This window comes from Lates calcarifer, linkage group LG12 (genome assembly GCF_001640805.2).
Source record: "Lates calcarifer isolate ASB-BC8 linkage group LG12, TLL_Latcal_v3, whole genome shotgun sequence".
Classification (NCBI taxonomy): Eukaryota; Metazoa; Chordata; class Actinopteri; family Centropomidae; genus Lates; species Lates calcarifer.
Genome location: NC_066844.1, coordinates 27,091,176 through 27,106,505, shown reverse-complemented (window position 1 = coordinate 27,106,505; position 15,330 = coordinate 27,091,176). Strand labels below are relative to the sequence as shown.

At 39.9% G+C, this 15,330-nt stretch overlaps 1 long non-coding RNA gene across 2 annotated transcripts in view; it reads right to left on the bottom strand.

Moving 5' to 3' along the window:
- The window catches only part of LOC127143093 (uncharacterized), a 65,768-nt gene extending 56,204 nt beyond the window's left edge, over window positions 1–9,564 (bottom strand). For both annotated transcript variants that reach the window (XR_007814279.1, XR_007814278.1), the window contains exons 1-3: window positions 9,489–9,564; window positions 8,625–8,692; window positions 8,283–8,452 (exon numbers count right to left, since the gene is read on the bottom strand). This is a non-coding gene — a long non-coding RNA (uncharacterized LOC127143093). The remainder of the gene's footprint in view (window positions 1–8,282; window positions 8,453–8,624; window positions 8,693–9,488) is intronic.
- Between the last annotated feature and the right edge of the window lie 5,766 nt (window positions 9,565–15,330).

The following is a 15,330-nucleotide window of genomic DNA, read 5'->3' as shown; positions in this document are numbered from 1 at the left end:
ATAATTATATCATTTCAATGTAAACTGTATTTACATAAAGCAGTAATGACACTGTTCTATCATAGGGAAGCGGTCACACTAACAGCCAGAAATCTGTCTTCTACACAACAGATTTTAAGCAACAAACAAAGGATGACTGTGTGTTTTTGTTTGGATTTTAAAGTAAATTGAGAATTTCTCTCAGGAAATCTCTTGATGATTCTCCAGCTCTTTCTTTGGTGGAGCAAGTGCATAGAAAAGAGATATGCACTCAAACCATCATGTGACACACACTTGTGACTGTGGCCACTGCATTGAAATTACACAACAGAGCCCAGTACTGTTGCACATGGCCTTCAACAACGAGTCCACCACTTACGCTGTGGATTACCACTGCAGGGGGAGAAATATTCAAAAACTATGAACTCAGTGTTGTATGAACTCAGAGCAACTCGGTTTTTTGTCTTTTTGGCAGGATTTTATATTTATTGAAAAAAAATTAATAACTTTCTAGTAAAATTTGTAGAAAGCATAATATTACTTGGATGGAGATAAATGCTTTAATTCAGTCTCTATGTTTGGGACATACCATTGTCCACCACATATAATTGATGATATTATGTGTATTCTCTGAGCTCATGCCTCCCAGAGCCAATGCTGGTGTATACAGCATGTTTCCCAATAAAGACTATAATTCCTGTCATTACCAGCAATTTGAACATTCAAATCCCATTTCTCTTGATACATTTAACATTTTGTACCTGTAAAATAAAATGTGAAACATTTTTTAAACTTAGTAAGTCTTTTCCATTCCAATTATATATTTGATGAGATGCTTGCACCATCATCAGTCTTTATTTTAAATGAAGTATCAGTTTAATTAGTGTTTCATACTGATCCTAATTTTAAAGTACCAACCTAAATGAGCCTTGGGCGCTTCCAACATTTATCAAAATCCAAAAATGTAAAAATTTGGCACATATCTTTTTGAGCTAAGCACAAAATGAATTTGGCCTTGCAACCTCCAGTAATAGACTGCAAAGTGAGTGGTCCAGCTGGTTTTTGTTTTTTGGCTCCAGAACCATGCCTAAATATGACTGCCAAAGAAAAATCCCCAACCAGCTCAGTGAAACACAAGTTCATGACATTACAGGAAAAAAAATCACCCTTGGGTCCAAACATAGAGTGTTTTTTCCTTTCAGCAAATTTGGGCCACTGTGGGCCTGCACATATTTAGGGATGATAACCTCCACTTAAAGTGGCACACCAGCAGGCACTCTGTCCGCTGCCCTCAGTGCAGGGCTCTACAGTATCACCAGCTCCCCTCAGTTTAGTCCAGTCTTTATGCATTTCAAGCTGCTGGCTCTGACGTACTCACTGAATTTCATTACAGCATGCTATTACATGAGCTAGCTGATGGGCTGGCCTCAGGATGAGAAGGCCAATCAATACAGTCAGTATCTGCCCCCTCTAATCTCTGTCGCCTGTGTTAGCCCTGCTATCTGTAATAGATCTTAAGGATTAGGAGGGCCCTTCTTAAGACACTTCTCTTTGCTGAGAACCGGCCGGCCAGCAGGACCCATAGGGGCCAGTCATGCTGATCCAGCGTGAGCCGCATTGGGAGCGCCAGCAGGACGGTGAGAGAGAGACACTCACAAAAACAGTGGCAGGAGAAGCAGCCGCACGGTTAAAAACGAAGATGGGGTGAGAGAGAGAGAAATAGGGGTATGTCACAGGGGAGCGAGGTGAAGAAGGCAAGAGAGCAGCTATGACATGGAGAGACTGATAGAGACGGGCAAAGAGGAGAGAAAAGGACAGTGGAGTGGGAAAGATGGTGGGTAAACGGAGAGAGCAGGGCGAAGAAGGTAAGGGAGCGACGGATGAAAAAAAGAAGGAGAGAGAGAGATAAGCAGAGAGGAGGATAAGCACCAGGCCAGGAAAGGCGAGAGCCCATGTAATTTCTCTAATCCTCCTGGCATTTATACTTTCACCAGACAGATAATGAAAATGAAAAATAAAATGGAAAACTTCCCCTCTCGGACTGGGCACAGGATTTTTTTTTTTTTTAATCTGTTGCACTGCTCAACTTTTTTCTTTTTTTTCTTCTCAATGCCTCAGTGGGTGTGTGCTGAGTCAACAGAATTGTCTATGTGTTATTACTTAATGTCATGGTAGATGTGAGTCACTAAGACTTTGTTTCCCCAACAACAAAAGACCTGGGATGCAGTATGACAAAGAGTACAACAGACAGACAGAAGATAGATAGATAGATAGACAGATAGACAGATAAGATGGACAGAAGAAGAAGACAGAAAGAAAGAAAAGAAAAAAAAAAGATAGATAAAGAAAAAAAAAAAAAAAAAAAAAAAAAAAAAAAAAAAAAAAAAAAAAAAAAAAAAAAACAGACAGACAGATAGATAGATGGACAGAAGATAGATAGATAGATAGATAGATAGATAGACAGATAGAAGATACAGATGAGACAGACATGACAGACAGACAGATGAAGATGACAGACAGATAGACAGATGGACAGATAGATAGATGGACAGAAGATAGATAGATAGATAGATAATAGATAGATAGACAGATAGATAACGATATTATATCGATTCAGTGGACAATGATTTGATGTTTGCCAATATCACAAAGTCTGCCACGATATAATTTCAACTCGATTCCATTGATGATCCAGCGATCAGTATGAGACAATATCATCTGCTGATTTAACACAATCACTTCCTTCCATTCAAATCACAAAACTAACAATAAAATATCATCTGACATTTTTATTACTGAGCTCAACCAGACATTTAAAAGAAAAACAATCTTCTCTTCTAATAAAAACAGATAACTCCTGTTCACTATAAAGAGACACAATCTGATAATATTGAGCTTAAAATTTTTCACAATCTATCAAAGAAAAAACTTAAGGAACATTAAATTCATATTTGTAACATTAAAGCAGGATATTGGGTAAACCTGACTCCTGTTTATAACAAAGTATTTGTAGAACTTGTAGAACATCTTTTAAATGATTATATAGTGACGGACTGTGATGTCATACGTTGTGTTGAATGTGTGTATCCTAATATAATGTGTTACCAAAATATAATTCATTCAAAATGATCATCCCAACAGTTTATAAAGTAGTTAAAACTACTTTTTGATACTTAAAGTATATTTCATTGCTGTTTCTGTGAGTAAAATAATGATTTTTTGTTATGGATTGTTTTTTACTTTTACTTATGTAGATCTCAGTACTTCTCCAACAAATATTTTTTATATGAATTGTAGTACAGTGTGTACAGATTCTCTCACCCTCTCTCTCACACACACACTGAGGCGCACAGACAGCAGATTGAACTGAAGTAATTGTGAGCAAGCTGCAGGGCAGGAGCCATGTCCAATTGTTTATAATGTGCATGGCATGAGAAAGCAGCTTCAATACACTTGTAAATCAGTACAGACAGCGGCGAGCCAATTAGAGAGACGTCACTGTTCATAGCCTACAATCCATGTTAGCGTTGCTTATGCTTGTCAGGAGGACGAGACAGCACGGCAGAAACCAGCGGCCCGAGCGATCCGAGTCATTCGCTGAACATCGTTTCCTACAGATGAAATGTGCTGTTTACATTTACAACAAGTAGATAATCTTTACATGAGAAGTGTGTTGACAATTTAATTTCATGAATTGTGTTCCTGGCTGCTACTCTGGTGCTGCAGTTTACTTTTAACAGACACAGACTTTAACAAGCTGTACACACAGAATGTTGATACAATTACAGAAAACAGTGAGTAGTTTCATGTTTAAAATTCTTGTGAGGATTTAAAAAGTAGTTGTGTGCTGCACCAGAGGACACAGAAGGGCTCCTCCCTTTCGAGCAAAATATTAGGATGAAAGAAAATTGCAGTGGTTTCCAGGTGGTACACAAAGCACTCCACTCTCATCCACAGCTCCTTCTGGACTCAAACAAACCTGTCCCCTTTTTCTAAGCACATCACAATTAACCTCAAGTACAACCAGGTCAGAACAAAGTCATTTCAGTCATTTTCAGTCATTTTCACAGCTCTGATGATGTCACTGCCCCTAATTCTTCCTGTGATTGGTTAAGCCAGGAGCCAGATTAATGTTTTTACACAGCCCTGGGCGAGCAAATGTAATTGCAAAAAGGAAATGTACAAAAGGCAAATGTACTAATCACCACTACGGCCCAGTATTATGTTCCTTCCAAGGATGTGTATGATCGAGAGGACATAGTGAAAAAGTGGGATTGTGTTTACTGATGGTTGGCTGTAGCCTTGAATTGTGTTTGTTATGCAGAGTGTCATGTGAAGGTCCTCCACAACTTTAGCTTCAGTGCTGCGTGTTTCTTCAGCCTGTGTTCATTTTAAAGGCATTTAATTGATTTTCCCATCCACTATTGTCTAAATGAACTACATGTGTGACAGCAGTGTGTGTAGAGGAAATACACTTCAGAATAATCTCCTACAGGCAGTTCAGAACTGCACAAACTCTCACCAGCTGCCACAGTTTGCTGCTGTTTTTCAGGTGACTTCTTTGAATACACACAGCCTGTGCAGGTCACTGGTGTTATGCTTATAACAACCCCAGCAGTCCATCTGTCAGAACTATTTCACTTTGCTTTTATATGCAACTCTCCCTTTATTCTGTGACTCCACACATTAGTTCTTCTGTGTCGTGATTTAAATCCCAGTAATGTAATCCCATGCAGTGTTTACAAGACTACCAGCTGCTTTGAATTTGTGACATTGGGCATTTGTTGTCTCCACAAGTGGACCCATGAGAGGGACAACGCTAATGCTACTTAGACCCCCTCCCCCCGGTACATGCATAATGTGGGAACAACGCTGAGTGTGCAGGAGCTGCTGATGACAGAATAGCTGTTAAAATAACATGAACAGCTCAGGTTAGAATCAGTGGTGATGCTCGCAAAGTGAACTAACTAGTCAGTCAGCCTAGCTTGCTGTGCATCTTTACTTTACTGCCCACTTTTTCATCAATGACTAAAAGCAGTCAGATAAATATGAACTCCCTTTTGATTATTTAAAAAGTGCATTAGAAATTAAAGTCAACATAAATGTCTTTACATTACAAACCAAAATAAATAACTAGTACAGGTCTAGCCTTTCTATATTTGTGTGTGAAACTGTTCCAGCCTCAGAAACCAAACTAATCCTTCTGCAGTGGAGCTTCAGCTTTTAGCAGCTGTCTCCTGCTCTGAGAAAGGACACTTCCTGAATGTAGAGAACATGACAAACATGACAGACATGAGACAGCAGCTCCTCCAGATGAAATCATCTGTCAGTCCTCTCTAATGTAATGAACCGTTACTGTTCCATCAGACCAAAGTCCAGGAATCACATGTTCTCACTAACATGTCACAGCAGCCTCACATCAGTTCTTGTCTGGGCTGGGTTCACTGTTTCCTTTACAGTGGCAGCTGTTAGCCTCTCAGGGAGAAAACGGCTAACGCTGCTACATCCCATGTGTTGCTAACAGGAGGTCATTTTGAACTTTAGAACTTTATTGTCCGAGGGCGGAAAGTCATCAAGCAACATCAGGAGGCTGTAATCGATTCGATCGAATCGATGAAAGCTGTGTCACTGCATTGATGCAGAACGGTCCACGTCCGCATCACGATGCATCGTAGAAGCGATTATTTTCAACACCACTACTGTGGTTGAGAACTGATTTCCTCTGGGAGTGCAGAGCTTAACTCACATAAACAGGATCAAATGTCCAATTTAAATTTTGAAAATGGAAGAAAAAAAATATATTTTTTTTAAGTTTCCCCACAATGGCTGCATTGTGAACTAAGAAGGGAGAACAGCTAAACTGATGAATGAATAATGAATGAATGAATAATGAATTCAGTCATTCATTTTTTCATTATCTCTTTACCTGTCTGTGTAATGGGAGCTGAATGTAACCACTGTGTAATCAGACAGTGTTGCAGAGGCTATCAGGTGAGTGCCTGGGCTCTGTCAGCAAGGGCGCGGCTCTGTCACTAAAACGACTGACAGAGGGCTTTTCAGTGGCTTTTCTCCTGGATCCCGTTTTGCTGTCGCGGCACAATGTAACTATCTGTGCCTTTACAGCTGTCCAAATTCATTCTCATTGCTCACACGGTGCTCAAAGCGCAGAACATTTCCGCTCAGTTTATCCAGGAAACAGAAAGGAAAAAGGCCGTAGCAAGATGTTCAAATACAGGTCTATGGTTGAAGTCACGCACTAGAAAAATGGACGTAAAATAATTTACTGCTGTAGGAATATTTGCCACACCATTTTCCCACTTTAAGGTATGAAAGTAAAGGGAGTACTTGAACAAATTTTAGGCTCAATTTGAGGCTTTGCTTCTGTGTAAATGTATTCAAATTGAAACGACCATTCATCATTTTACAACTGTTTGACTCCGCTTAATGTCTCCCCTATTACAGGCCTGCAGAATTCATTTTATTTCACCCTGCGTCCCTTCCGACTTCTAAAGCTGGTCTGAGGTGCTGGCCTGTTATTCATACAATGTCCTAGAAATGGCAAAATGTTCAGTGCAGATTTATTAAATATCCTAGTCTGCATCCTCTTTCACTTTACAGACCAAATAAAAAGAAAGGAGCAAGTAACAGAGACAGGAGACAATTAATAAAAACAAGGACAAGTGTACTATTTGGACAAGTGCACAAATCTCTAAAAGAGCAAAGTTATGAAATCCATTGCAGGTGAAGGAAGAAAATGAGTTTTATGATGTCTTTTAAAAACATACACAGACCTGCCTCTCTGTGCCTTTGCAGAAATCTCTTCCAAAGTCGAAGAGCTACATCTGCTACATACTAAAGAAATGAAGTCAAAGTTTCTCATGTGGAAGTCTGGTGTGTTTTCCCAAACCCCAGTGCCTGGCATGATGCCTAATGAACATGGCTTCCCACATAGTCAACAGTAAACAAATATAAATTTTACAAGAGTGTGATTTAAAGCACCTTCAATTTAATTGATGATTTTCAGCATGGTATGTTTTTAAATCATCATCACCCCTTAGTACATTAATATTAGTTGGTTTAAACTGTACACGTAAAGGTTTCTGCTGATCCTTTAACAGCTGAAGAGACATTTAACTGCAGGCATTCGTTTTTTTGTTCCCGCCTCAGTAGCTTGAATGCACAGAGGGTGGGAATGACGCCTTTGCCACTTTGAATTATTAACAAACGCAGCAGTAATTTTTGTACAACGATTTTCCCATAAATATCTTGTTTAATTAGGGAAACGTAACCTATAATTTGGTGTTATCTAAAGTCTAGCATTTGTCGTGTGAGGACGACACAAAAATACAAACATTTAAATCAACCCTGCGAAGCATGAAAGTGTGAACAAGACACCGGTGCGTCCTCCCTGCTGAAAGGAGCATTCAGGCAGGCTGAGGTTTACTGAATAGTGACAGTAGTAACCTTATGTGGATCTCTTGGCTCTCTAAGTGGATATACATCACATAAACTCCACTGAGGGCCCCCCTCAAAGCAGGATGTGGAAATAACGCCATTCCTTAACACTGCACTGAGGGGGTGTTTGCTGAAACTTAACTATGCCACCTTCATGTGAAGATGGACTGATGATTGATGAGTAAAATCTGACAAATGCACAGGACAGAAAGACGTACACCAAAGTACAAAGAACACTAAGAGTATCCTCAGATTTCTGCACCGCAATAGTAAATAGAATATGAACATGGTTGTGACCTATGTGTTTTATCATCAGTAACAAAGAGCTAACTACAGTCAGGTGAACTTGTGTTGTTTTTGGAAGTGCATACAGGCACAAACACATTTGGTAAGGAAGCAAAATAATTACTCTTTAGTTGCCTTTTTACTGTTTTCAGTAGTTTTTAGCATTTTAGTTGAGGTGTTTTCTAAAGAAACATTATATAACTATTTTACCTGCCTGTCCTTGAACGATGTAACTAAATATCATAACTGAGTGATAGTAAGCATCTTAAACTGCCAGAATCAAACCCAGCAAGTTCAAGAGTAATCTGTGACTGAATATCAGTTAAAAAATACTAAAGACTAAACAGAGTAAGTGTTCTAACATCCAACAAGGAAACCACTGACAGGCTTTGTTTTCCAGACCTGAAAATTGATTAACAAATCGGATCAAAAGGAATGAGCCACCACTCATAGCTGCAGAGGCCTAACTCTGTTGTTAGGTAAAAGTTACATTATGTTACTTTACATTATATTTACTAATCCCTGTAATGTTACTTTGACTCTAAATGTGTTTGCTGTCTTACCAGGAGCACGATGGGCTGGTAATCATTTTCATCTGGTCTGGGATGTGTTAGCTTGACACGAGGGCTGAGAAGACGGGAGGTGGCAAACTCTGCCAAAAGAGGATGAATACTCCTTCTGGTAACTCCAACACTGTCTTGTTTCCATGCTCTGTCGGAGGCCACTGGTTAACCTACATTTAAAAATCCCATTTCGTTAAAAAGTGAGATGATGCGTGAACCATCAGCTGCAGGTGGGTGCAGTCACTAGGACTAAACTAGCTGCTGACAATCAGTAAATATCCCAAACTGTTGTCTGCCTGCCTATTCAAGAACAATGTCTGGTTTAATATTTCTATACCTTACCGGCTTAAATGGCTTTAAACACTTGGTCCAGACTGGTGCAACACATTTCTTCACAGGGGCTGTGCTACCTGTGCAAAACATATTTATAACAACAGTCAGCAACACTGTTGTTGCACTGTTGCAACAGTGTATTTCATCTCAACATGCATCAATTCTGTTATCATTCTTGATTGTGAACTGGGCTGAAATAACCTTAACCTAACTTTAAACACTGAGTACAGAATTATAGAAATAAAAACAAGAGTACACTGCAGTTACCTTTTCCTCTAGCAAAAAACAAAAACACACACACATAAACATATGCTAATGAACATATTTTCAGGTGTGCATGAGTAAAACTCTGTGTGTTTAACGCAACTCTTCAATATTCACCATGTATTACGCATTTAACTGATTAAATTGTTTGCTGGGCTAGTTTAGCTAGCCGTGCTACCTGCTAGCCTATGCTAGCTAATGGAGTTTCAAGCAGTATGTTTTAACTTTTGTACAGATTTATACACACAAAGCAATGTTTATAGTTAATTTAAAAAAGTCAAGTAAAACCACATGAACTGCTACATGTTGGTCTACATTACTGCCACATTTTACCGCGCTCAAACTAACCTGTAATGATATCACTCTTGATAAGGGCTATCATTAGCAGCCTGTGCACTGCTTATGCTAACTGCCGTGGCTAATCCCTAAAGCTAACGGCTAGCGCTAACTGCTGATGCGTCCACCACATACACATATCACAGTCTTACATGCAGACGTGAAATTCAGTCTTATCTGCGACAGAAACACATGTTCATCGTGTTGACTGGCGTTATAGTGTACTTTTATACTGTGTTTTGTCACCAAAGTAGTTCTTTTGCGTACTCTTACCTGTGAAGACATATTTTAAGAACAGTTAGCAACACTGTTGATATTAACTCTGCTACCACTCTTGAACGTGAACGTGAACAGACGCAAGCAGCTGCGCAGTGACGTAGCTGAGCTCAGATCGCCCCCTGTCGACCTTTTTCGGAACAGCACTGACCCACTACGACTTCATTAATCAGCCCCAGTATCAAAAGACCTGCAACTATTTTGATAGTGTTTTAATCCTTTCTAAAGCTCTAATACATTCAAGGTATTTCATGGTTCCAGCTTCTGAAATGTGACAATAAGCTGCTTTTCTTTTTAGCATTATACCTCCATACTTTTACTTGTAATAGAGTGCTTTTACATTGTGTTATTAGATGTAATTCAAACAGATATCTCACCAACAGTAATAGTGGATCAGTGAGTTTGGTGGTGCACAGATCATACAGCCACACAGGTGCACACAGAGCTGACAGAGGCCAGGAGAGAGTGTATGCTGGTCTCTGCTAACACTGGGGTGGTGCCGGGGGATGTGCATCTGTGCTTAATGTTTCCCGTCGATGGAGCAGAGACGTAGTTTGTTTTAGGCCTGTCATGGCCTGTTGGGGCTTTGCTCGATGGTGAGGTGCCCTAATACATATTGATAATCATACACTGATGGTAATGGTAATAAACCACCTTTGTCACAGTGTTCAGGCATAGGAGAGTAGAATGGATTAGCCCAGGTATTATTTTCCCTTTCTTGGCCATATTTCACTGCTGCTCTGTGAAACACCAAGCCAAGCTCATTGCATATTCTGCAAAGCACATAGCATATGGTGTTGTTTGGAGGTAAATCCAGAGTTATGAAGCGGCTGAAGCAGCACTTGGAGGCCCAGCGCAGCAAAACAACTTAATGTCAGTCACTAATCTAGTTGCAGGTGTTCAGAAGAGCAGAGCTCAATTAAACCAAATTGGCTTTCACACAGTTATTCAAATTAGTTTAGAATCAAACGCTCACAAACTAAATATGCTTACCTGGGCAAAAATGGCCCTCTTTCTTTCAGCTCCCTCCCTGCTCCCTCACAGAGACACTGTCGAGATGGGAGGAGCTGAAATAAAAATGAATTTACATTTAAATCAGCCTGGAAGCCGAACAAAAATGTGATCAGGGTCTGAGCTTTTCCCACTGCCTTAATCAAAGTTTTGATGTGATGACACGCACCCGGTGAGAAGTTGCCTGGCTAGTATCTCAAGAGAGGACCAAGGTAATAACTTATTAATGTACTGCCCACGCTGCAATTAAGCACCAATTAAAACCACAGGTTGTGTGTCTGACATATTACCAGACTGAGAACCTTTTAAAACTCTTCCCTGGCTTCCAGCTCATTTCTAACTGAGCCTCATAAAGTACATGTCATTCCCTGATTATAGTGCTGAAGATTGAAAGGTAGCTTTAGGACTCAAAAACTATTAAGAGAGCACATAACGTGGCATTCTCTTGGTTTTAGGAATTATTTCTTTCTTAATATTAAAATTCTTGACTAAAATGAATCACAATCACTCAGACCATCTCACCCATCACTTCTGTGTGTATTTAATCTGCATGTGGAGTTAGTTTCTGTCACCTACTCAGCAGAGTTTGTTCCTCAGCACAGTCGCACTCGTCTGTGTAACCTTTGCATCAAACTGTACAAATGTCAACCACATAAATATGTCTGATTTTTGTAATTAATATTCACACATTACATCCTTGAAAAACTGAGGAAAGCAATCTTAAAGAAAGTGATAGAAAAATTCCTGAATCCAACCCTTGATTTTTTTATTTTTTTATTTTTTTTGATTGTTTATATGGACTTACAAGACACTAAGCTATCCCCATGATGCAACATGACAAATAAAAACAGACATTTCCATAAATTCAAACTGGATGCAGAGTCTGTTCAATTCAACAGAGCTGAACCTTGAAGCCAAACATTTTCTCAAATCAAAGTACAGAGAGCAGTAAAATACAAAATAAAATTCATCTTCAACAGCAACCCAACAACCCAAAAAACACATCAACGCACTTCCTCTGATGTTCCTTTATATCTACACACCTCCATTACCAGTGCTAATGAATCAGTTCATGACTGAGCACAAAGATCTTGGGGTTCTCTTTAAATTTAATTTTTCATATTGTTCTGTAAAGTAATCGTCTTTCATTTGAATATAACTCAAATCTGCTCCTCCCTGTTCTTCTGTGTAATAAACAGACAGACAGACAGGACACAGGTGAACACACGACCTCCTTGGCAGAGGTAATAAAGTTGTATGAGATTAGATTTGCTGCAGCAGGTGTGTGTCAAAACCTGAATTTGAATGACCGACCATTAGAGACACCGAGCACTGCAGCGTCTTTCTGTGGTGTCAGATACAAACCAAGGCTTGTACAAAAATGTGGATTCAAGCTGTCATTGTGTTAACATAAATGACAACCAATGGAGAACGATAGTCTTCTGCTGTGAAAACGCTGTTTCATGTAGCTGCGGTTTTTTAAATATAGCTGAGGCTGACAAAGTGTGAATCCAGGTTTGACAATGTCGAGCTGAGCCTGACAACCTGGATCAGAAATATAAGCCTGCCCTTTATTCTTCACTCTTGGTTTGTTGCTCCTCCATCATTTTTAACCTCCCTTCACGTTTCCCTTCCCTTTCACCCTATACCTTTGTTTTGTTTTTTTCTTTTTATCTTGATTTTTTCCGTGCTGTCTGTCTGCCTGCATACCTCTCTCCCTATCACATTCACTGGTCCAGTGGAGAGGAAGATCAGTCAAACTATTCCATTCACTTCATATCAAATCAGGCCCCTTCTCCCTCCATATTATCTCTCTCTCTCTCTTCTTCCCATATCCTCTATATCGTCTGTGGTGGACTGAAAGCAGATCAGTCAATCGCTCCAGTACATCCCCTTCCCATCCAGTCTGTCTGTTTCTCTCATGATGTTATCTTTGTTTTTTCTCTTCTAATGTCTGTGTGAATGTATGTGCGCATTAGTTTCTACCCGTCTGTCTGTCTGTCTGCCTCTTCATGTGGCGTCCTCTGTCTCTCCAGTCCAGCAGACAGGGATCAGTTAAATCCACTGGGATATGAGGAGCATATTAACAGAGCCGATGGAAGGCCAGTTGAGGCTAAAGTGAGTCGACGAGAGGGAGGAAAGGCCTGGCGATCCGCTGGGTCAGAGACTCACACCTGAGGTTGCTGACAAATTCAGAGGAAATTAAGGGCCAGTGGGGCAGTTGTGACAAAAGAGAGGTAAAGTGACACGTAATGAAAGTGCGACACCTGTCCCTTCTTTCATTACAACTTGTGTTAGACAAACTTTTTCTGCCTTAAAACGAGTTCCAGGAGGACTCAGGCCTTTGAGGATTATGACCTTCCACACAAGGCAAAAGTAAATTAAAGTGGAATGTGACTGAACAGACTTCAAAGTGTGTATGATGAAAAAAAAGGCTTTTTTCATAAGGTGTGGAGATACAGAAAGGTGCAGTCACATGACATTATCAGAATACCTTTTTTCTCTGAGATGACTGGAAGGAATAATCAGGTCCCTGTATTTGTAAGATGTGTGTAGTAACTTGTGCATGGAAATATGTTGCAATTATGCAGCACAGTGAAAAAAGTTGAAAAACAACTTCTCCTGCAGCACAACCATGTAAACAACCTCTAATGTATTATTTAACTCAGAGACGAAGATCATCGTGCATGAGGAGGCTTTAAGGTAACACATGATATTGAAAGTTACGTTGCTTTATGATGCTGAAGGAGCTGGGTTGTTGTGTGTTCACCTTCTATCTCCAACAGTTACTTTGGACCTCAACCAGCTTTACTGATGAAAGGCCTCCCAGGGAACATTAATGAGCAATTTTCTGATAATACAAACCCATTACCCTCGCGGCCAACACGTAATACCAACAGTTCTTTCTGTGAATGTAGACCTTGTTGCGTTTTCTCAGGAGCAGAGTAATATTTTATCTCCCTCTGGATACATTTGAAATGCAAAGAGGTAAAAATGATACCATCGAAACCTGAAAAGCTAAAAATAAAAACATGCAAAAGTTAAATTATGTCTGTGTGACCTTGGAGATTCTTTACTAATCCAAGTTTCAAATTGCTCGTCTATAAGTTCACTTTTCATTTTTTAAACAGATCACTCTCTGACACACTTTGGAGCTTGTTTTGCTACGACTGTATGAACTCATCTCTCAGCCTCCACTCAGTAGTTATTTTCTTCCAGCTCCTGTTGTCACGTTTCTGGGTAAGTCAGAGATAAGACAAACCACTAGTATCTGCTTAAGCTGCAAGATACACAGTGAAACATATACCCCAGAGATATACAGTCACATATTGTCCAACTGAGTCTTTGCTTTCACGCAGCCAAAGAATCTCTTTTTACCTGCAGAACACAGGGAATCCTCCAGCTTCCTATAAACCATACAGACTGTCATTTTAACTGATAGGGTAAAGGGTACTGAGTTAGCAGTACACAGTTAAATGTGCCAAAGAGGAGAATGTGTGGTCTGACAATATCCTCAACTAAAGCACAGAAGATGTGCAGAGACAATGATGTGAGTGTTCAGTTGTCAGTGTGTTCATAGTTGAAAATGCTGCTTCCATCTGTCCCTGGCTTTATAATCAGTTCTTACCTAGTGCTGAGGGACTCACTCCCGGCAGTGGCCACTGTTCTCAATGCAAATAAAGAGTGTTGATCTAAGGGCTTCCCCTGGTGAACACATATTTCTCAGTCATCATCCAAATAGCTTTTCATTGCACAGGCTGGTCTGGAACACGGATCAGTTTTCTAACTGTGATTGTAAATGGCTGAGGGATGCTGCCGGTGAGGTGACATGATACTGACGTGTGACTGAGGTTAGAAGAAGACATAATACTGATTAAATGTAGAGATGTACTTACAGTTCCTTCACATGCAGACAACTGGTCTAACACATCAGAAAGATCGAAGATAGTATCTACAGGTATTATCTTTACCAATAAGAGCAAAGATGGCTCAGAGCATTTATGATCCATTTTAACAGTAAGACCTGAACTCTGCTGATGAATTTGGTTTGTCCTGCTGGAAGTTACTGGGCAGGTTTTTTCTGCAGGGGCAGAAACTCTGACAGTAACATATATTAAGGCCACCTGACATGATAGATGAGACAGTCCACCCTGTAGGATATTACCATTTTTCTGCAGTGCCTCCTCTCGTCCAGCTCTCTCTGAGTCTGCCACTTGAATCCTATAAATACTGAAAGAGTGGCACCCTTTTAAAGTTTGCTCAATTTTAACCTTGTCTTGACAGCACATTTTGTTGTTCTTTTTTCCTCCCTGCAGACAGCGCAGTTTGCATTGAAGCTGGTTTTGTGACAGGGACACATTCATCATGTAATAAAGTGATGCAAGCTGTTACAAAATGCCATAATGAAACTCAGTGAGTCCTGGTGTGAGTCCTGTACAGTAGTGAAGAGGAACTGTAGTTATTTCAGGGTTCAGAGGCACAAAGGATTAACCCTTCCTGCTAACACTTCAGTGTGTGTGTGTGTGTGTGGTGTGTGTGTGTGTGAGCTACAGAAAGACAGAGTTCATGTTTGCTGTGATGGTGAGGAAGAAATGTTTTTTAATCCATCTATTGATTATTTCCTTATGCTGAGTTTGTATGTGTACATGTGCTTTTCTTACAGCAGAGTTACAGGTTTAAATACCAATCACCTCTGTTGAGCTCAGTGCTCTCAGCCTATGAGGACTTAAAAAAACACACAGTAAAACCCCAATTATATTAGAAACATGTTATTTGATGGTGTGTGTGTGTGTGTGTGTGTGTGTGTAAAATAAAGACAGGAATGTGC